The 25,654-nt window shown below is 35.8% G+C and overlaps 1 protein-coding gene across 1 annotated transcript in view; it reads right to left on the reverse strand.

Annotated features, from left to right (window-relative positions):
• Positions 1–25,654, reverse strand: part of SPAG17 (sperm associated antigen 17) — a 355,700-nt gene that overhangs the window by 307,391 nt on the left and 22,655 nt on the right. The gene's annotated exons all lie outside the window — the stretch shown is intronic.

The raw sequence follows: 25,654 nt of genomic DNA on the forward strand, positions 1-25,654 counted from the left end.
TTGACCACAATTTTGGATGGATTAGAATTAATTCTTGATCACAGCACACAGTTATGGAAGACAAACCTCATGCCCACATTTGTTTAGGTGTGAGGAGTAGATTACAATGTATATACCACAGGAATGCAGAGCGACTGACATCTTAAAATAAACAAACCTTCAACTGTCCTGGATTGGGTGTTACATCAATATGGAAACGGAGCAAGTGTACAGGAAATCCTACCATTCAGTAAGGTTAGCAAAGGCCATACCATCGGTCCCCTTCTTCTTAACCCCTTAAGGACACATGACATGTGTGACATGTCATGATTCCATTTTATTCCAGAAATTTGGTCCTTAAGGGGGATACTACAGTAACCAAAACAACTTTAGCTTAATAAATCAGTTGTGGTGTATAAATCATGCCCATGCAGGCTCACTGCTCAGTCGTCCTCCATTTAAGAGTTAAATAGCTTTGTTTATTGAGCTATAGTCACATCTACCTGCATGTGATTTACACAGACGTCCTAGACTCTTCCTGTAAAGAAAGCTCTAATGTTTAAACTTCCTTTATTGCACATTATGTTTAATCTAGAATTTCTCTGTTACTAGCCTTCTATACCCTGCAGGAGCTGTGTGTGATTAAAGTTCAAATTACAGAGCAGGAAATAAAAACTTATAAAGTAAATTGACACCAAAAAAGGATTCTTGTTGGTTGTGTGAGTCATACCCAGGGGAGGTGTGACAAGCCTCACCTGGACATAGATAAAAGGGATTTAACTTCTAAATGCAGAGAATTGAGCAGAGGCATGGTCAATACACCAACACTGCTTCATTAACCGTAAGTTGTATTGATGCCTACAGCATCTATTTAACCCATGGCCAGCTTTTCCTATATATTTTTCATTCCCTTGTTGTCTGTATGTGCCCCCATCAGGTTGGATAACGTATGCATTGCGGTGCTAATTAAGGAACTACAAAACTACCTTTGCTAAACCTAAATAGCAACTAACAAAAACAGCCGAGACTTATTGGTTCACTGGACTGTCTGAACATGTCTAGTTGCAGGTATCATAAATAAGTCTCTATTTATATAGCACCATCAGATTCCGTAGCGCTGTACACTGTACATTAATATTATTATTTTAATATTTATATAGCACCATCAGATTCCGTAGCGCTGTACACTGTACATTAATATTATTATTTTATTATTTATATAGCACCATCAGATTCCGTAGCGCTGTACACTGTACATTAATATTATTATTTTATTATTTATATAGCACCATCAGATTCCGTAGCGCTGTACACTGTACATTAATATTATTTTATTATTTATATTGCACCATCAGATTCCGTAGCGCTGTACACTGTACATTAATATTATTATTATATTATTTATATAGCACCATCAGATTCCGTAGCGCTGTACACTATACATTAATATTATTATTTTATTATTTATATAGCACCATCATATTCCGTAGCGCTGTACACTGTACATTAATATTATTATTATATTATTTATATAGCACCATCAGATTCCGTAGCGCTGTACACTGTACATTAATATTATTATTATTTTATTATTTATATAGCACCATCAGATTCCGTAGCGCTGTACACTGTACATTAATATTATTATTATTTTATTATTTATATAGCACCATCAGATTCCGTAGCGCTGTACACTGTACATTAATATTATTTAATTATTTATATTGCACCATCAGATTCCGTAGCGTTGTACACTGTACATTAATATTATTATTATTATTTTATTATTTATATAGCACCATCAGATTCCGTAGCGCTGTACACTGTACATTAATATTATTATTTTATTATTTATATTGCACCATCAGATTCCGTAGCGCTGTACACTGTACATTAATATTATTTAATTATTTATATTGCACCATCAGATTCCGTAGCGCTGTACACTGTACATTAATATTATTATTATTTTATTATTTATATAGCACCATCAGATTCCGTAGCGCTGTACACTGTACATTAATATTATTATTATTTTATTATTTATATAGCACCATCAGATTCTGTAGCGCTGTACACTGTACATTAAGATTATTATTATTATATTATTTATATAGCACCATCAGATTCCGTAGCGCTGTACACTGTACATTAATATTATTATTATATTATTTATATAGCACCATCAGATTCCGTAGCGCTGTACACTGTACATTAATATTATTATTATTTTATTATTTATATAGCACCATCAGATTCCGTAGCGCTGTACACTGTACATTAATATTATTTTATTATTTATATTGCACCATCAGATTCCGTAGCGCTGTACACTGTACATTAATATAATTATTATTTTATTATTTATATAGCACCATCAGATTCCGTAGCGCTGTACACTGTACATTAATATTATTATTATTTTATTATTTATATAGCACCATCAGATTCTGTAGCGCTGTACACTGTACATTAATATTATTATTATTATATTATTTATATAGCACCATCAGATTCCGTAGCGCTGTACACTGTACATTAATATTATTATTATATTATTTATATAGCACCATCAGATTCCGTAGCGCTGTACACTGTACATTAATATTATTATTATTTTATTATTTATATAGCACCATCAGATTCCGTAGCGTTGTACACTGTACATTAATATTATTATTATTATATTATTTATATAGCACCATCAGATTCCGTAGCGCTGTACACTGTACATTAATATTATTTTATTATTTATATTGCACCATCAGATTCCGTAGCGCTGTACACTGTACATTAATATTATTATTTTATTATTTATATAGCACCATCAGATTCCGTAGCGCTGTACACTGTACATTAATATTATTTTATTATTTATATTGCACCATCAGATTCCGTAGCGCTGTACACTATACATTAATATTATTATTATATTATTTATATAGCACCATCAGATTCCGTAGCGCTGTACACTGTACATTAATATTATTATTATTTTATTATTTATATAGCACCATCAGATTCCGTAGCGTTGTACACTGTACATTAATATTATTATTATTTTATTATTTATATAGCACCATCAGATTCCGTAGCGCTGTACACTGTACATTAATATTATTATTATATTATTTATATAGCACCATCAGATTCCGTAGCGCTGTACACTGTACATTAATATTATTATTATTTTATTATTTATATAGCACCATCAGATTCCGTAGCGTTGTACACTGTACATTAATATTATTATTATTATATTATTTATATAGCACCATCAGATTCCGTAGCGCTGTACACTGTACATTAATATTATTATTATATTATTTATATAGCACCATCAGATTCCGTAGCGCTGTACACTGTACATTAATATTATTATTATTTTATTATTTATATAGCACCATCAGATTCCGTAGCGCTGTACACTGTACATTAATATTATTTTATTATTTATATTGCACCATCAGATTCCGTAGCGCTGTACACTATACATTAATATTATTATTATATTATTTATATAGCACCATCAGATTCCGTAGCGCTGTACACTGTACATTAATATTATTATTATTTTATTATTTATATAGCACCATCAGATTCCGTAGCGTTGTACACTGTACATTAATATTATTATTATATTATTTATATAGCACCATCAGATTCCGTAGCGTTGTACACTGTACATTAATATTATTATTATTTTATTATTTATATAGCACCATCAGATTCCGTAGCGCTGTACACTGTACATTAATATTATTATTATATTATTTATATAGCACCATCAGATTCCGTAGCGCTGTACACTGTACATTAATATTATTATTATTTTATTATTTATATAGCACCATCAGATTCCGTAGCGCTGTACACTGTACATTAATATTATTTTATTATTTATATAGCACCATCAGATTCCGTAGCGCTGTACACTGTACATTAATATTATTACGGTATTATTTTATTATTTATATAGCACCATCAGATTCCGTAGCGCTGTACACTGTACATTATTATTATTTTATTATTTATATAGCACCATCAGATTCCGTAGCGCTGTACACTGTACATTAATATTATTTTATTATTTATTTTGCACCATCAGATTCCGTAGCGCTGTACACTGTACATTAATATTATTATTATTTTATTATTTATATAGCACCATCAGATTCCGTAGCGTTGTACACTATACATTAATATTATTATTATTTTATTATTTATATAGCACCATCAGATTCCGTAGCGCTGTACACTGTACATTAATATTATTTTATTATTTATTTTGCACCATCAGATTCCGTAGCGCTGTACACTGTACATTAATATTATTATTATTTTATTATTTATATAGCACCATCAGATTCCGTAGCGTTGTACACTATACATTAATATTATTATTATTTTATTATTTATATAGCACCATCAGATTCCGTAGCGCTGTACACTGTACATTAATATTATTATTATTTTATTATTTATATAGCACCATCAGATTCCGTAGCGCTGTACACTGTACATTAATATTATTTTATTATTTATATTGCACCATCAGATTCCGTAGCGCTGTACACTGTACATTAATATTATTATTATTTTATTATTTATATAGCACCATCAGATTCTGTAGCGCTGTACACTGTACATTAATATTATTATTATTATATTATTTATATAGCACCATCAGATTCCGTAGCGCTGTACACTGTACATTAATATTATTATTATATTATTTATATAGCACCATCAGATTCCGTAGCGCTGTACACTGTACATTAATATTATTATTATTTTATTATTTATATAGCACCATCAGATTCCGTAGCGTTGTACACTATACATTAATATTATTATTATTTTATTATTTATATAGCACCATCAGATTCCGTAGCGCTGTACACTATACATTATTATTATTATTATTTTATTATTTATATAGCACCATCAGATTCTGTAGCGCTGTACACTGTACATTAATATTATTATTATTATTATTTTATTATTTATATAGCACCATCAGATTCTGTAGCGCTGTACACTGTACATTAATATTATTATTTTAATATTTATATAGCACCATCAGATTCCGTAGCGCTGTACACTGTACATTAATATTATTATTATTTTATTATTTATATAGCACCATCAGATTCCGTAGCGCTGTACACTGTACATTAATATTATTATTATTTTATTATTTATATAGCATACAGCGATATTTTGCCCTGTGGATTATTGGCGATATTGTTTTATGGGAATAAGGGAATGCTTGTGCTTGACGGTGATACATATTCAGACCGTCACATCAAGGACAATAGACAAGCCATGGTACACGAAGGGACTGTAGACATGTAGAATAGACAGGGACCGTGTCCAGGTCCTGCACTACATTACCCACCAGTGGCCTAGTTAGGATGCTGAAGTCACTCAGTTTCTTTGGTATAATATAAACAGCACGCCTCCTTAGGTTAGGATGCCCAGGGTAATGACAATACAAGGCACCCATATGTCACCAGGCTAATAGTAACACAGTGTGCCAATAACCTAAAGACAGACCATGATGCCTAATCCATGCCACATTAACAGCGGCACAAGGTTTCCAGTCCATGCCAGTTTAGCTGCAAAATAAGTTCCCCTCAACATGCCAGGTAAACTGCAGAATAAATTGCCCAAACCATGCCATGCTAATTATAGCAAAATGTGTCTACACCATGCCATGCTAGCTGTAGCACATGGTGCCCAAACCATGCCAGGCTAACTACAGCAAAATGTGCCTACACCATGCCATGCTAGCTGCAGCACATGGTGCCCAAACCATGCCAGGATAGCAGCTGTACAAGATGCTTCACTTTGCCAGGCAAACAGCAGCTGATATTAACCAGAGCTGCCGAGAATTACTCTGCACCATTGATCTGACTGTTTTCAGTCAACAGGAGACAAAAATAGATCTCTTGGCCGCTTGTGAAGATTTGATTTTTTTCTTTATAAACTCTGTTGGCTGGAAAAATAGAGAGCTTGAACAAGTTATTAAAAATCAAAATCGATGTTTCATCATCTTTTCCCTTAATACCAACCCGTGATAATGCCAAGAACTGAGATCATTGCACATTCACATTTACTTCCAAATCATCTGTCACTAGTTTTGTCTTTAAAGTTCTGCTGTTTTTGTTGAATGATTTACTGAATACACATATTACTCAAGACAAAATGTTAAACTATAATATTTCTTAATAGTTCTTGATAGATGAGCAAAGGGTTTGGTGAGACAGAGTGGCTGGAGATATCTCTTCACAGCCAAGGCTAGCACAGGAATAAAAGAAACGGCCAAGGCTAGCACAGGAATAAAAGACACGGCCAAGGCTAGCACAGGAATAAAAGACACAACCAAGGCTAGCATAGGAATAAAAGACACGGCCAAGGCTAGCACAGGAATAAAAGACACGGCCAAGGCTAGCACAGGAATAAAAGACACAGAAAAAGCTAGCACAGGAATAAAAGACACGTTGTGGACTGATCCATAACGTCTAGTCAGTCTGTACTCATGACTCACAGTCTGCTCGGAAGACGTCCATTTCAGGGGTCGGTCAGCAATGGTAGCGTCATCAAAAAATATTCCGTACATAAAACTAGAGAGGAACCTGAAGAGTGACAACAAAGGTGGCCTAAACTGTGGCCCAGTGATGCCCACTCCCCAGGACATTGACATAATGACACGCAAATCTACCTGTCCTCTTCTGATCTCTCTCCGCCCATCTTGACTCGTGTCTGACTGCCTCTCTTCGATTTCCAAATGGATGGCTGCTCACTTCCTTAAACTCAACCTGTCCAAAACAGAACTTCTGGTCTTTCCTCCCTCAAGTGTTACTACTCCCATGTCTCCCTCCCTCCAAGTCAACGGCGCTACCATCACCTCGCCTGGACTACTATTCTCAGTGGTCTTACATGTTCTCAGATTGCACCGTTGCAATCTGTAATGAATGCGTCGGCGAGGCTCATTTTCCTGTCCGCTCGCACCTCCCACGCCTCCCCGCTCTGTCAGTCCCTGCATTGGCTTCCAGTTAGATAAAGAGCTCAATGTAAAATTCTGATGCTTGCTTACAAGTCCCTACATAATGCTGCTCCAACCTACCTAGCCTCCCTAATAAACTAGTATGTCCCGTCAAGGCCCCTACGGTCTGCCAAAGACCTACGTATTTCCTCTGTCCGTACTCCCACCTCTAATGCTCGCTTTCAAGACTTTTCCAGGGCTGCACCTCTTCTGTGGAACTCCCTTCCCTCCTCGAGCACAGTTCGAGTGTCTCTAAATATGCCCCCTATACAAAGCTTTTCCAAGAGGAATTCAGCAGCGCTCAGCTTGTGCCCTGCAGGCTGGCCGTTATCTCAGCACCAGTGACAATAAAGGCAGCATTGTCATTCTTCTACACCGACGTGCATACTTACCGTAGGTTGGTAGGCATCAAAAAGGAATGTAGCCTTTAATAAGAAAGAAAAGTATAAAAAGACTTTGATCCTACATCCCAAGACTATCAATGCATCGTCCCTTTCCTGGGGCAATACACGACCTTTTAGTAATTACTGTTATATTCACTTACCGGTAAGCACCTTATGGAAACGTCAATAACAGAACATTGGGAATTAATGTCGCCAGATCAGATATTTATAAAACAAAACGTTTCTATTACAGAGCACCGCCATTGGTCCCATAACTTGGCAACGCTGCTCAGTGCATTATTATGGAGCGCTACTTCTAATACTGTCCCTTCAGGAGACGGACCATCTTTAATTCACACGGGATTCATGGGAGATTTACTAAATATTCGGCAATTGTGCTGACTTAGAAAGAAAACCCTTAAAGTAATTTATTCCACGTTACTTAGAATTTAGTCTCTAATAAAATATCCCCCATTCTATATTATTCTAAAAAATAACATTTATTACACGTGCAACTTATTACACCTTTTCTCAGAATATCCCCCATTCTATATTACTCTATATTATAACATTAAATAAAGACTATAACTTATTACACCTTGTTACAGCTTCTCTCAGAATATCCCCCATTCTATATTATTCTAAAAAATAACATTTATTACACGTGCAACTTATTACACCTTTTCTCAGAATATCCCCCATTCTATATTACTCCATATTATAACATTAAAGATTATAACTTATTACACCTTGTTACAGCTTCTCTCAGAATATCCCCCATTCTATATTATTCTAAAAAATAACATTTATTACACGTGCAACTTATTACACCTTTTCTCAGAATATCCCCCATTCTATATTACTCCACATTATAACATTAAAGATTATAACTTATTACACCTGGTTACAGCTTCTCTCAGAATATCCCCCATTCTATATTCCTCCATATTATAACATTAAAGATTATAACTTATTACACCTTGTTACAGCTTCTCTCAGAATATCCCCCATTCTATATTACTCTATATTATAACATTAAAGATTATAACTTATTACACCTTGTTACAGCTTCTCTCAGAATATCCCCATTCTATATTACTCCATATTATAACATTAAAGATTATAACTTATTACACATTGTTACAGCTTCTCTCAGAATATCCCCCATTCTATATTACTCTATATTATATAACATTAAAGATTATAATTTATTACACCTTGTTACAGCTTCTCTCAGAATATCCCCATACTATATTACTCTATATTACAACATTCAAGATTATAACTTATTACACCTTGTTACAGCTTCCCTCAGAATATCCCTATTTTATATTACTGTATATTATAACAGTAAAGATTATAACTTATTACACCTTGTTACAGCTTCCCTCAGAATATCCCCCAGTCTATATTACTCTATATTATATAACATTAAATAAAGACTATAACTTATTACACCTTGTTACAGCTTCCCTCAGAATATCGCCTGTGACAGATCTCTCTGTCTTGAACTTACATGAAGACTTATTCTTCATTCGTTAGTTTAATTTGTGTTTTCCCGTTCATGTGGACTCTATACCGTTCCCTTTTTAACTACCAGATAAAACTCCAGAACGGCCGGCCACCCAGTAGAGAAGTGTGCTTCTGGTTAACCTCTTGGCCCCATTAGAACGTTGAGGTTAACCGCAGACACCTCTTAATTGATGCTGTAGCTGGGTGGCCGCCATTCGAATACCGAACACGAGGTCGCAGCCACTTTAAATCCACGAAAGCTCAGCGGTGTTCGACGGCCAACTCATGGAACTCAAAACGGACATTTTTTGGCACGAACACCACTGAAGCCGCCGACCTCCCTTCTCCTTCGGTAGGAATCCTCGAACGTCCTTCTGTTCGGTACTTTGTGAACGAATAAACCATACCCCAGATAGCCATCCCGTGGAGCCCATTCGTATGGAGAACAGACTTTGTTAACACTTTGACTCCACTGCGATTGGACTGTGTACATAGGATCTGAGCGCTATTCTGTACTTTTGTGCGCTCAGATCCTAGCAATCTGGGGACCTGTTGAATGCCTATATTATGTTTTAATATTAAACAGTTATGTATTTTTATGCATTTTTGTCCTTGTCATCTAAAATGGCGTTTGGTCTTTGTCCTGGGAGATAATTGAATTACTTCACATTTATCTCCCGGGCAGAGCAGTGGGTCCTGGGTAATAAAAGGGGAATGGCTATGTATGTAACTCTGTGATTGGTTGTTACAATGTCCTTGTCACAGTTTCCCATTTGGTCCCCTAGGGGAGTGTCCACCAGATGGGAGACCAGCATAAATACTGGGCATGTAGCCCACATTAAATCAGATTCCTGCTGACCCTCAATACGGAGCTTTGTCTCGTCATTGGGGGGATTATTCGTATGGATTGCGCTTGTTCGGCTATTTGGGAGACTGATTTGTGTGATTGTTGTTTGGCTGTTTTGGAGACCAACGGGTTCGTGTGATTGCTGTTCGGCAGTTTGGAGCACTCAGTAGCTACCTCTGCATTCGGTAAGGGAATGTTCTAGACGGCAGTAACCCCTCTCCTATCGGGGGAGCAGTAACATCGCCCATTTTATATTACTCTATATTATAACAATAAATAAAGATTATAACTTATTACACCTTGTTACAGCTTCCCTCAGAATATCCCGCATTCTATATTACTCTATATTATATAACATTAAATAAAGACTATAACTTATTACACAGTAAAGGAGTTTAAGCATGTGTGGGATAGGCATAAGGCTATCCTAACTATAAGATAATGCCGGGGACTAATGAAAGTATTTAGAAAATTGGGCAGACTAGATGGGCAGAATGGTTCTTATCTGCTGTCACATTCTATGTTTCTATATTATAACATTAAATACAGATTATAACTTATTACACCTTGTTACAGCTTCCCTCAGAATGTCCCCCATTCTATATTACTCTATATTATAACATTAAAGATTATAACTTATTAGACCTTGTTACAGCTTCTCTCAGAATATCCCCCATTCTATATTACTCTATATTATAACATTAAAGATTATAACTTATTACACCTTGTTACAGCTTCCCTCAGAATGTCCCCCATACTATATTACTCTATATTATATAACATTAAAGATTATAATTTAATACACCTTGTTACAGCTTCTCTCAGAATGTCCCCCATACTATATTACTCTATATTATATAACATTAAAGATTATAATTTATTACACCTTGTTACAGCTTCTCTCAGAATATCCCCCAGTCTATATTACTCTATATTATATAACATTAAAGATTATAATTTATTACACCTTGTTACAGCTTCTCTCAGAATGTCCCCCATACTATATTACTCTATATTATAACATTAAAGATTATAACTTATTACACCTTGTTACAGCTTCCCTCAGAATGTCCCCCATTCTATATTACTCTATATTATATAACATTAAAGATTATAATTTATTACACCTTGTTACAGCTTCTCTCAGAATGTCCCCCATACTATATTACTCTATATTATATAACATTAAAGATTATAACTTATTACGCCTTGTTACAGCTTCTCTCAGAATATCCCCATTCTATATTACTCTATATTATATAACATTAAAGATTATAATTTATTATACCTTGTTACACCTTGTTACAGCTTCTCTCAGAATGTCCCCCATTCTATATTACTCTATATTATAACATTAAAGACTATAACTTATTACACCTTGTTACAGCTTCTCTCAGAATATCCCCCATTCTATATTATATAACATTAAATAAAGATTATAACGTATTACACCTTGTTACAGCTTCCCTCAGAATATCCCCATTCTATATTACTCTATATTATATCACATTAAAGATTATAATTTATTACACCTTGTTACACCTTGTTACAGCTTCTCTCAGAATATCCCCCATTCTATATTACTCTATATTATAACATTAAAGATTATAACTTATTACACCTTGTTACAGCTTCTCTCAGAATATCCCCCATTCTATATTACTCTATTTTATAACAGTAGATAACATTAAATACTGCGTAGTGAAATATAATATAGCAAAAAATTCCAAACTAGTGATAGGAAAGCGATTTCTATTCTTTAATGATATATTAGATTTTATATAGATTTTCCAAGTAACGCGATCAGCTCACAGGCAGGTGTTGTGCAAAGTTGAAAATAGTCTGACCACAGATATAAATGACACTTAATGGTAATCTTTATAAAGAATAAACTTTCTATAATTAATTTGGTAATTACTGTAAATAAATGGCAAATTGCCTAAACCTGCAACCCCCCTCCCCCATTTCCCCTGCCACAAGGCCCTGTTTTGTGTATAATTGCTGTGTGTATTCCTCTTTCAATGTTAATCTTGTTAAATTGTCAATATGCAGAAAAATAATTACAAAAAAAGTAATTTTAAGCACCGTCTTTTCTGCATGTCTGGGTGTATCTATAATTAAAAAAAAACACTATGTCCTATAGAACGTGTCTATAATGGATCCTATACAATGTGTCTATAATGGATCCTATACAATGTGTCTATAATGGATCCTATATAATGTATCTATAATGAATCCTATATAACGTGTCTATAATGGATCCTATATAATGTGTCTATAATGAATCCTATATAATGTGTCTATAATGGATCCTATACAATGTGTCTATAATGGATCCTATACAATGTGTCTATAATGGATCCTATACAATGTGTCTATAATGAATCCTATATAACGTGTCTCTAATGAATCCTATATAATGTATCTATAATGAATCCTATATAACGTGTCTATAATGGATCCTATATAATGTGTCTCTAATGGATCCTATAGAACGTGTCTATAATGAATCCTATATAATGTATCTATAATGAATCCTATACAATGTATCTATAATGGATCCTATATAACGTGTCTATAATGGATCCTATATAACGTGTCTCTAATGAATCCTATATAACGTATCTATAATGAATCCTATATAATGTGTCTATAATGAATCCTATACAATGTGTCTATAATGGATCCTATATAATGTATCTATAATGAATCCTATATAATGTATCTATAATGAATCCTATACAATGTGTCTATAATGGATCCTATATAACGTGTCTATAATGAATCCTATATAACGTATCTATAACGAATCCTATATAATGTGTCTATAATGAATCCTATACAATGTGTCTATAATGGATCCTATATAATGTGTCTATAATGAATCCTATATAATGTGTCTATAATGAATCCTATATAATGCGTCTATAATGAATCCTATATAATGTGTCTATAATGAATCCTATATAATGTATCTATAATGAATCCTATATAATGTATCTATATTGGATCCTATACAATAAGGCTATAATGGATCCTATATAATGTATCTATAATGAATCCTATATAATGTATCTATAATGAATCCTATATAACGTGTCTATAATGAATCCTATATAATGTATCTATAATGAATCCTATATAACGTGTCTATAATGAATCCTATATAATGTGTCTATAATGAATCCTATATAATGTGTCTATAATGGATCCTATATAATGTATCTATAATGAATCCTATATAATGTGTCTATAATGAATCCTATATAATGTATCTATAATGAATCCTATACAATGTGTCTATAATGGATCCTATATAATGTGTCTATAATGAATCCTATATAATGTGTCTATAATGGATCCTATATAATGTGTCTATAATGGATCCTATATAATCTGTCTATAATGAATCCTATATAATGTGTCTATAATGAATCCTATATAATGTGTCTATAATGAATCCTACATAATGTATCTATAATGAATCCTATATAATGTGTCTATAATGAATCCTATATAACGTGTCTATAATGGATCCTATATAATGTGTCTATAATGGATCCTATATAATGTATCTATAATGGATCCTATATAATGTGTCTATAATGAATCCTATATAACGTATCTATAATGAATCCTATATAATGTGTCTATAATGGATCCTATACAATGTGTCTATAATGAATCCTATAGAACGTGTCTATAATGAATCCTATATAATGTGTCTATAATGAATCCTATAGAACGTGTCTATAATGAATCCTATACAATGTGTCTATAATGGATCCTATATAATGTGTCTATAATGAATCCTATATAATGTGTCTATAATGAATCCTATATAATGTATCTATAATGGATCCTATATAATGTATCTATAATGAATCCTATATAATGTATCTATAATGAATCCTATATAATGTGTCTATAATGAATCCTATACATTGTGTCCATAACGAATCCTATATCAAGTATCTCTAATGAATCCTATAGCCTATATAATGTATCTATAATGAATCCTATACAATGGGTCTATAATTAATCCTATATAATGTGTCTATAATGAATCCTATAGAACGTGTCTATAATGAATCCTATACAATGTGTCTATAATGAATCCTATATAATGTGTCTATAATGAATCCTATATAATGTGTCTATAATGAATCCTATATAATGTATCTATAATGAATCCTATATAACGTGTCTATAATGAATCCTATGCAATTTGTCTATAATGAATCATATACAATGTGTCTATAATGAATCCTATATAACGTATCTATAATGAATCCTATAGCCTATACAACATGTCTATAATGAATCCTATATAATGTGTCTATAATGGATCCTATATAATGTGTATATAATGGATCCTATATAATGTGTATATAATGGATCCTATATAATGTGTCTATAATGAATCCTATATAATGTGTCTATAATGGATCCTATATAATGTGTCTATAATGAATCCTATATAATGTGTCTATAATGAATCCTATACAATGTGTCTATAATGAATCCTATACAATGTGTCTATAATGAATCCTATATAACGTGTCTATAATGAATCCTATATAATGTATCTATAATGAATCCTATATAATGTATCTATAATGGATCCTATATAATGTGTCTATAATGAATCCTATATAATGTGTCTATAATGGATCCTATATAATGTATCTATAATGGATCCTATATAATGTATCTATAATGAATCCTATATAATGTATCTATAATGAATCCTATATAACGTGTCTATAATGGATCCTATATAATGTATCTATAATGGATCCTATATAATGTGTCTATAATGAATCCTATATAATGTATCTATAATGAATCCTATATAATGTGTCTATAATGAATCCTATATAATGTGTCTATAATGAATCCTATATAATGTGTCTATAATGGATCCTATATAATGTGTCTATAATGAATCCTATATAATGTGTCTATAATGGATCCTATATAATGTGTCTATAACGAATCCTATATAATGTATCTATAATGAATCCTATATAATGTGTCTATAATGAATCCTATATAATGTATCTATAATGAATCCTATATAATGTGTCTATAATGAATCCTATATAATGTGTCTATAATGAATCCTATATAATGTGTCTATAATGAATCCTATAGAACGTGTCTATAATGAATCCTATACAATGTGTCTATAATGGATCCTATATAATGTGTCTATAATGAATCCTATATAATGTGTCTATAATGAATCCTATATAATGTATCTATAATGGATCCTATATAATGTATCTATAATGAATCCTATATAATGTATCTATAATGAATCCTATATAATGTGTCTATAATGAATCCTATACATTGTGTCCATAACGAATCCTATATCAAGTATCTCTAATGAATCCTATAGCCTATATAATGTATCTATAATGAATCCTATACAATGAGTCTATAATGAATCCTATATAATGTGTCTATAATGAATCCTATAGAACGTGTCTATAATGAATCCTATACAATGTGTCTATAATGAATCCTATATAATGTGTCTATAATGAATCCTATATAATGTGTCTATAATGAATCCTATATAATGTATCTATAATGAATCCTATATAACGTGTCTATAATGAATCCTATGCAATTTGTCTATAATGAATCATATACAATGTGTCTATAATGAATCCTATATAACGTATCTATAATGAATCCTATAGCCTATACAACATGTCTATAATGAATCCTATATAATGTGTCTATAATGGATCCTATATAATGTGTATATAATGGATCCTATATAATGTGTCTATAATGAATCCTATATAATGTGTCTATAATGGATCCTATATAATGTGTCTATAATGAATCCTATATAATGTGTCTATAATGGATCCTATATAATGTGTCTATAATGAATCCTATATAATGTATCTATAATGAATCCTATATAATGTATCTATAATGAATCCTATATAATGTATCTATAATGAATCCTATATAATGTGTCTATAATGAATCCTATATAATGTGTCTATAATGAATCCTATACAATGTATCTATAATGAATCCTATATAATGTGTCTATAATGAATCCTATACAATGTGTCTATAATGAATCCTATATAATGCGTCTATAATCCTATTTACTGACAATGGTGATGAACTAGAAAAAACCATCAGAAATGTAGGTTTCAATTTATACGGGCAGAGAAATGTAAAATCCATATTCGGTCTTTCGCGATTTATATGGTAAAATATTGGCTGTTTAGAAATATGAAAATATAATACACATTTAACATATGGAAAAATCCTATATTAATGACAGTGTATTTAATAAAATGGAGATGTAATTTAAAACCACATCGCACAATTTAGGTCACAATAGCCCACTTGTCAATAAAGGACAGTTTGAGAGTTTTTTCCAAAATTTTTCATAATGTCCCCTGACTCCATGGGAGAGGACACCTCTAATTAGAAAGATGTGGGTAAGGCTGGCATGCGATGAATAATGGCACGAATAAACACTCAGATTATGGGATGTAAGTGGGGTCTTGTTAAACAGTTCCCACCCTGTACTTCATTGATCACAGACTGAAAAGACTCCTTTAATACAGACAGCATCATTCTGATCTGATTGCCACTGGGTGGCGCTATTGTCCCACAGACCTTGCCTTCCAGCGATCTCTATCAGAACTCACAATTAGGCTGGTGTTGGGTGATGCCTCTATAAATTCTGTCCCAGAGACCATTTGCCGCTGCAATCACAGCTGTGGGGAGAGGGTCTGCCGAAGGGAGGGACCCATTAAATAAGGGAGCATTCTCCCCCCCCCCCCCCCCCCAAATCCCTTCAATACAATCATTGTGTTCCAATAGGAAATAGGCACAGCCAGCCACAGCTGTAAGCTTATAGTTTCCCGACAAATGAAACCCGGCTCATCAACCTTCAACATTTGTCCTAAAAGGGGATTAACTCTTTGTGGCCATAAAAAGCCAGCTGTGCAATAAGGACATAATCTGAGGGAGACCCCCATGGAACTAGCCACCCTCGCACTCATGGGACTAAAAGGGTTAAACATTGGGGAACAGCAAAGTGAAAGGCACAGACTGTGAAAAGCTGCACAGAACCAAATATGGCCTTGGCATTTAGCAAACGATCCCAAGTGGGACCCTGGGGTAAATCTAATACAGCAGACCTTACAGAGCCAGGAGCTCTATAGAAGATAATTCCACGTATAAGAACACATACAGACACGATTGGAGTTAAAGATGAACCAGTTTGCCACGTTTTCATGCTCCAGGAAGTCAATATACCGTGTTTATGAAGAATAAGTCAACCTAAAACCACAAACACCACATGGCGCACCATAACCGGGAAATAACAACCCTCTCCCCCCACCCCTCCACCCCCAACACAAAAAGCCACATGTATGGAGTCACACATGGAACGCACGGACACAATGCCTTTATCCGGATAGCTGGGCTTTAAAATATATGGTACAGGTCCGCCTTGGCTTAAATGGAAAGGCAAAAAAATGGAATCTGGATTTGGAAAGTCACTCATTTCATTTTATTTTTACAAACTGCTGTGCTTGGAGGAAAACCCGAGTGAGAAATGTAGGAAAAGCTTTTCCATGTAGAGATGGTAGCGCAGCCAAGTCGCCAGTCCAAAAAGAGCTTATTTACACAGCACATGGAAAGACTGGCCTGCCCGATTCATGAGGTGACAGCTTTTAATCACTCTCAACGTCTCGTTTGCACAGGCGAGGGAAAGTGCAGGGCCGCTTGAAAAAATGTAAAATGTGGCTGTTCTTACTCTACAAAGCTTAAGCACGGTTAGAATGTGCTTGCTCGTAGCAAGTATTTTCCAGCAGATCTGCCAAGGTCATAAATAGAGGCCGTGCTGGCACGGAGATTGGGCTGAGTGACATGCTCCTGTAAGGAGGGCCTTGCTTAACTACAATGAGAAAGACGAGCAAATAAACAAGGGCACCTGCCTCAAAATAGATCGCTTGCAGAAATAGAACACAGGAGATCGCTATTAAACACTGTTGGACGGGATGAATGCACGCACACTCTCTGGCCACTGGGTGGCATGGCATACAGCCATGAGACAGGCATATAAACTGACCTCAAGGTCAGGAAGTAGAACGAAGGTCAAACTCATCTAAATGCATATAGACACCACTAGTACAAGCCCACCTTCTCAGGCCAGCCAAAGAGCATTTACAGCATGTATAGCTCTGGCTACCCTTGGTAGATAAAATAAATTAGATCCTGGCACTCAGGATTGCTGCAGTAAGGCAGGTTTATGGATACAAAAACTGCAACGTTTCGGCCTACACAGAGGCCTTTAGTATAGTTTAGTATAAAGGCCTCTGTGTAGGTTTGAAACGTTGCAGTTTTTGTTTCAATAAACCTGCCTTCCTGAGGCAATCCTGAGTGCCAGGACCTCATTTATTTTATCTACTAAACTGGGTTTTGCCAACACTGGCCCTTACAAGCACCTGGATGTCTAAGTGTGAGTGTGGTATCCCCAGTTTGTGAATTACTACATTCACCCTTGCGACCTGTTAGTTCTAGGTTTTTGTACTAGGCAGCCCACAAACACCACATAACATACTAAAATGCCACATTACTAATGTGCTTGCATGAGCCACAGAACTTCCCTGCTACAGTTACCAATTTCATACTTTCTCTGTTACATTTTGGCAATATGGAGTGTGTATCCCTGGAGTTTGCTCACAGTATGGGAGGCCAATCGCCATCTTCTGTGGACCATGTACTTTAGATATGATGCTGCCAAAAATAGCTTTCAGTCCTCTGAGGTCCCAATGTAGCAGTATGCTGGTAGGAAACCATCTTCATCCTGCTGTCATGATGGACCCCAGGGTGGTCAGACACAGGTAACTGGCCAAATCGTATTAATATACAAAGAGCTTGAATCATGTCCTGAAATCTCTCGTCTATTGTTCTAAACCTGCTGTCATGATGGACCCCAGGGTGGTCAGACACAGGTAACTGACCAAATCGTATTAATTTACAAAGAGCTTGCATCATGTCCTGAAATATCTCGTCTATTGTTCCAAACCTGCTATCATGATGGACCCCAGGGTGGTCAGACACAGGTAACTGACCAAATCGTATTAATATACAAAGAGCTTGAATCATGTCCTGAAATCTCTCGTCTATTGTTCTAAACCTGCTGTCATGATGGACCCCAGGGTGGTCAGACACAGGTAACTGACCAAATCGTATTAATTTACAAAGAGCTTGAATCATGTCCTGAAATATCTCGTCTATTGTTCCAAACCTGCTATCATGATGGACCCCAGGGTGGTCAGACACAGGTAACTGGCCAAATCGTATTAATATACAAAGAGCTTGAATCATGTCCTGAAATATCTCGTCTATTGTTCTAAACCTGCTGTCATGGCGCATTGGGTAAGTCACAGACAGTTGTGGCCCATCCACATGGCAGGTTCTAATGTCAGCCTAAAGAGAGTGCAAAAACCAAAATATTACTAATAAACCACATTGTACAGTGTAGACTGATTGCCAGGTGTATTTCAGTATTGTGGAATCTATAAACATTATATGAGGAATGTGGAGGAGAAAAGAAGAGAAATGGCTTCATAAAAAGTGGGGAGTGAAGATGGAGACATTCATAAAGAATTATTCCAAAGGAATGACGCAGTCCTAGCGATGTCTTAAAGATATGAGTCAGAGGTCATCTGTCAGGTTTGTCCAAATGTAAATAGGAAATAACCAGAGTGAACCCAGTCATGGGCCAGGCGAGACCTTCAACTTAGAGAACCAAACGACCAGCTTAGATTTCACGGAGAATTGAAAGAGCATGGTGATTAACATCAGGAACCTGTAAGTGACGGGCTGGCTGGGTAGGTCACCGTGTCTATGCCTGGATGACAGTCTAGCAACTTATGATGACCTGTCAGAGACCATCAAATGTCATGGCACGTAGGTCACGGTGGTATCACACATATTAATAGGGTGAAGTCAATTAAAAAATTAATGATGCTTGAGCCCTGTCACCTGCCTATGGTCACCTTATGGTTAATTCTGCTCTGATCACACACCATACTGCATGGCAATTGGCCAAACAGCAATACTGCATGCCAGTGGCAAACAGAGGGATAGGCAACCATGGCTAAGAGCCATGATGGAAAATGATGGCACAAGCAGAACTTCCCTCCGTTCATCAACCATATTCCATTTTCTTGTGCCGGGTAGGTGAGGTACAGGCTCCCTGACTTGGGAAGATTTAAATGTGTTCATGTTACACAGCATGTCATTCCCAAGAACTGTGTACAGGTCTACAAACTATCCAGACGCTTTGAATATGTCAATGAAATATTATATCAGGATACTGGGCTAAAGCTCTCGTTTTGTACCAATATTTTATCTAGCAGTTAAAGGGTGAAAGGGCAATAATTTTGTGATTGCCTACCAAGCCTCCCCCTGTTCTAGCCATTGATACTTGTGTTGAGCTTATTTCTTAATCATCTCAAAGAGTACCTGAGCCTTTTCAAGTTTAGAATGATTTGTGGGCGTCTGCTTCCAATAAAAATAAAAAGTTACAAGGCCACATAACGAGGACCAGAGCCTCCACGAATGGCTGTGTGCTCTTACATATACACAACATCATTTATCTCAAGGCAAAATACATCACAGTCACTACCGAAATCCGTACCACGTTAACTCATTATGTCCAGCACCCAGTGGATATTTGGCCAAAACATCCCGGGACTATTTACTTTACCATCTGAGACAGTCCCTGTGCTAGTTACCATGGATACCAATTAATAAACAAAATTAATAAGCAATAAATTAAATAACATAACAAATTAATATAGTCTATAATGTTATCTTTGACTACACTATAGTAAACTATTTATAATAGAATATTATTGCGTCATATATAAAATGGAACCTCCGTTCTGGATGTTGGGGATGCCATTGTGGCAGCAATATAGTTTGAGAACAAACTGTAGAGTTTTGCATTTTTTACACTGTGACAACGTTAACAGTCAGAATCCAAACCAACATCAAACGAACAAGCGAAAAAAATGACAGAACCGGACATGGGTACAAAACAGCCTCATTAAACAGATTCTGTCATTTTATACAGAGTTTGTATTGTCTTTAGTGCTCATCGCTGTGCTTGATTCGTAGGACTGCTGCCGTTGATATATATCGGGGTTTTTTAATCTGTGAACCTTTATCTTCTCATACAGCATGAGAAAATGGTGTGTGACTGTTACACGAATAAAGGGACACATTACGGCTGCAGACAGTTACAGTGACTGGAAACAATTGATGAAATAAATGACATGTGAGGACCAGGATGATTCTGCTGTGAATGCGACAGGACATGCTGGTAAATTATACATTCTCAGGACATGGGGTAATCATGGCAGCTTTAACACACCAAGTACCATAACGATTACAGATCACTGTGTGTAAGGCGGTTTAGAATGGTTTGACTTGGTTATTGGGGTCCGCCGGTCACCGCTTCCCACCTCCTCTATGGACCATGGAGAGTCAGAAGAGCTCGGCTAAGCTGGAGCCCCCATTATCTCTCCTGAGCTAAAACGTGCATTGGCTGACCGCTCTCAGCCAATGAACTAGCTCAGACAGAGAGCTTCTACCTGTGTTCTTACTGGTGAAGGACTCGTGGATCCAGACAAGTTAGCCTTTAGGATCTCTGTAGCAGACAGGCTAATAACAGATGAGATAGTTCAGTGTGTAGAGCTCCAGAGCTGCAGGTCAGTTCAGCGGTCTATCCTAACATTATCACCAGAGGAAGAACTTAAAAGTCGTATACATTCTTATTAGAGGCCTCGTGTGTCACATGGCATTGATTAATGTACCTGACACGTCATGTTTAATCATACCATGACTGCTTATTTCAGCTCCACGTTGCCGTTTAGAGATTTGATGCTCTGTGTTGTGGCGGTGACGGAGTTAATCAAAGCATTCAGAATGGCTATAGAGGCCGTAGGAATGATCACAATACAGATTACACGCTGTATCCGTGTCCAGTGACAGGCTGAGAATGCTGGTGTTCGGTTGCACGTTGATCCGAGAGCATTCTGGCTTTCTGCAGATAGAATTCAAAGCTGGAAAAACCCACCGCAATCCCACTGCCTCGATTCTCTGGACGCCCTTGGATAGCATTTCATTTTAAATGCTTGCGGCTCACAGCCCATAACTAACAGGATTGGAAACCTGCGGCCTTCTCAGCGCAGCGGGACATGGATAGCCACTGCCAGTAACCCTTTCAGGGCTCGCTAGAGAACACGCTGTGCTGGAACAGGGAACTTGTTAACACATTGCAAGCTACGCTCTCGCATCCACTATGCCATCTGGCTTTCAGTTCACCTTCATTCACGGTTTCGTGAATAATCCACAGTAAACTGAAGCTGCTCGATTCCTTGGGCACGCTCCGAGCGTTGCCATTCAGTGTATTAATACTGCTTGTACGAATGGGGTAAATCCTATCAATATAGTAATAAGGAATCATATATAACAATCTCAGCATTTCTCATCTTTATGGTGTAAAAAAAAAAAAAAAAAAATCATAAAAAGTGTACTATCAATTTCAGCCTTCCCTCTCTAAATGCCCTGCATGAAGCTCTGGGCACGGCTTGGCAGGGCAGTGCCACTAATTTAGCAGTGAAAGAGTTAACCAGGGCTGACTTTGGACTGATGCGTGCTTAAATACCCCCGGCTTCCTTGGGATTGCAAACCCCGGAGACACGATTCCTGGAAGTTTCCTGATGTCTTATATCTGTAGGAAACGGACTTAGATAAGAGGGTAATAATGCGATATGTTACAGGGAATTTCTTAGTTATACTTGTGTTTTTTTTATTTTCTGGAAAAATGAATTCTTCCTATTTCATTTATAATCAAATGCTGTGTTTGTACATGACAGTATATGGGTTTATAGTAAACATAGAAAGTTGTTATATCATGTTATTCCACTTTACAGATTATTATACAGTGAGAAATCACAGCGTAACCTCGGCTCATTATTTGTACAATGAATTGAGCGTCACTAGCGAGACTTTTACGCCACTCAATACGTTGCAGCAATCACCGTGGAAACCAGATAAAGTGTTACTAGTAGTAGAATTGTGCATTTGGTTTCAAACAAATTGCAATTTATCTGAAATCCCAAACTCTGACACGCTATATAGACAAATCAGGGAACGAGCGAAATGGACGAGTTCATCCCGAGGAGACAAAGACAAAAGATGATCGATGGCTAGGGGAGACTAAATGTTTTTATTCAAGTGAGAAGTGACTAAAACTGGTGACTAAAACTGGTGAATAAGGAGCAGCAGTAAAAAAAATCTATATTAATATAATCGATATTTAAAAAGTAGATAATATAAATATAGCTTTTTACTGCCCTTTCTTTTTCCCCCGGTGCGTCTTCTCGCTTGATTTGTGAATCAAAGGTGCTAAAATGCGTCTATCAGTGCACTGCAAACCACATACAGAATACATTATTATTACTGAATACTTGTATTAGGTGTATATTTTGCAGTACACTGATTGGCCAATTTTAGGGCCATTTTGTTTCGATCGTTTTTCACGAAATAACTGCAAAATTTGTCCAACCTGAATACATGACATGGATGAATCTTTAATCATTGGAAACACTCTTTTTTGGGGGACAAAATCGATTCGGACGAAATCTTTCATGACGCGCAAATCACCTTCTAGCCGTTTGCCCCAGAAATAATCCAATATATATCTGCAGAACATTACTCCTATGAAATATTAACATAGGGGGAACTCTCTGCCCCACGCTAGGAGCACCCCGTCCTCTCTGCTGTCACTCTCATTCCTATGCCTGAAATAAGAATGGAGTATATAAAGATACATTCTCTGCTAAACCATAAAACATCATTAAATCATTTCTTTTTAAAGCAATATAAACCGACACAAACATTTTTTTTAATTTTTACTGCCCCAGATGCAGACATCAGAGAAACGATTCCTTTGTAAAATGCGTGGCGCACGCCAGGATTTACGCTCACAGAATTTACACACACGGATCACATGATGTTTTCCAATTAAATGTGAAGATCCTCAGATCTCCATGGATAAAAAAAAATATATAGTGCCAAATACAATTCTACAACCGCGGAACCTGCGCCAACATCTATGGGATTTTATAGGTCATGGCATGCTAAATGTGAAAATAAAAAGCACATTATAAATGTGGGTCGGCAAAAAATGCTCCACGCCATCTAAAACCAAGAATCCAGGAAAGGGGAGATGAGACCGCCGGTGATCTACATCCATGATGGCGAAATATCACAGCAGCTGTATGTGGGTGTGACGCCGGATATACATGTTCCACAGTAGTGGACGTGCCCAGATAGCCATCCCTGACCTAGCAGTACAGCAGTAACAGAGTAAAAAAGGTGATTTAGTAAATAGAAACATATCTGAACAGTCAGAGTGGGATGCCAGCTGGGGGACAGCTTCTCACGGTGGTTTATTACACTGTCTAACGTGTGCGGAGAGATGGTTAATGGACAAAATGCATCCAGATCAGAGGCACAAGCATGGCCCGTTCAGAATATTCAGTGTAGACATTTTTTCTTGTGGCCATTTTTCAGCGTGGACAATTTTGAAAGTGGGTTTTTTTCTATAGTCAATTTTCATGTGGGCTTTTTGCTGGTCGCCGTTTAGCCCTTCTGACTAGTAAAAAAATCAGACCCCAAAAATTAAATAACAAAAAAATACTTTTTCCTAAAATTAAAATGAAATTTCCTCAACTTTTCCTGATATTCTATATGACGCTGTAACATGATCTGATAATCAATTGTTCTTGGTTAACTACCACTGCTGAACGTCCTGGTAAATTGGGGGTAACACAGTAATGGGGGGCATATGAAACCTAATGTATAAACTATGGCAGCGATGTATATCCTGCTTTGATAAAAATGAATACATTCGAAAAAGCAGTTCTATCAGGGCGTTACAATAAGTCGCCCAATCCTTTAATATGATGATTGCCCCAACAAGATATCATCCATGAAGAGGTTAAATGTCGTCTAAAGGCAAGGGGGTGAAGAAGAAAATATTTATGTGACAGCTTTACATACTTTTGCTCTCTCAAGCTACCCGTCTGTCTCCGATATATACTCAGGGACATTCCAAGCAGGAGTTCGGCAACATTTGTAAAATCATCCTGCATAGAATTATCAATGCATTAAAACAAGCAAATAAAGTAATACTCTGTTTTAGAGATTTTGCTTGGTTGCAAATTTGCAGAGTTTAGCTTCTGGCAGGGAGTTCTGCCCGGACTAAGAAGGGGCTAACACCTGTCAGCCATTCCTAGCCTTGGCAGAATTGAGCATGATAGCGAAAATGTGTTCCATCTTAAAAACTAGAACTGACAGCAATATGTATCTGAAAGTATAACTTATTGAATATTAACCCGAGGAAAACGATTAGTTTAAGCCAAGCATTCTTGTTTCAATGCCCATGTTAAGACGAATGAGCTGCCTGCGACATCACTTTCGCTCAGAGATAGGGAACGCTGAATAATTTTGCTTTAGAAAGGGGTGCGTTGCCATGACAACCTGCACCTGTAAAAAGCAACAATTTCAGCCAAACTGAATCCAGGCATTTCACACCACATGCCGCTAGTAAATACATTGCATTAGAAATCCAAACAAGTTTTATGTCGATTTTTACAGATTTTAGTAAATTTCAAAAAACCTAAAAAGTATTTAAAAGGAGCATAAAAGACACATATTCATACACTTTCTCCGATGATTCTGCTTAACGATGAACGTTTGGTTTTTTTTCCGTGCAATGAATCGCCTAATGCGTTCTTTTTA

This window comes from Pelobates fuscus, chromosome 1, assembly GCF_036172605.1.
Source record: "Pelobates fuscus isolate aPelFus1 chromosome 1, aPelFus1.pri, whole genome shotgun sequence".
Classification (NCBI taxonomy): Eukaryota; Metazoa; Chordata; class Amphibia; order Anura; family Pelobatidae; genus Pelobates; species Pelobates fuscus.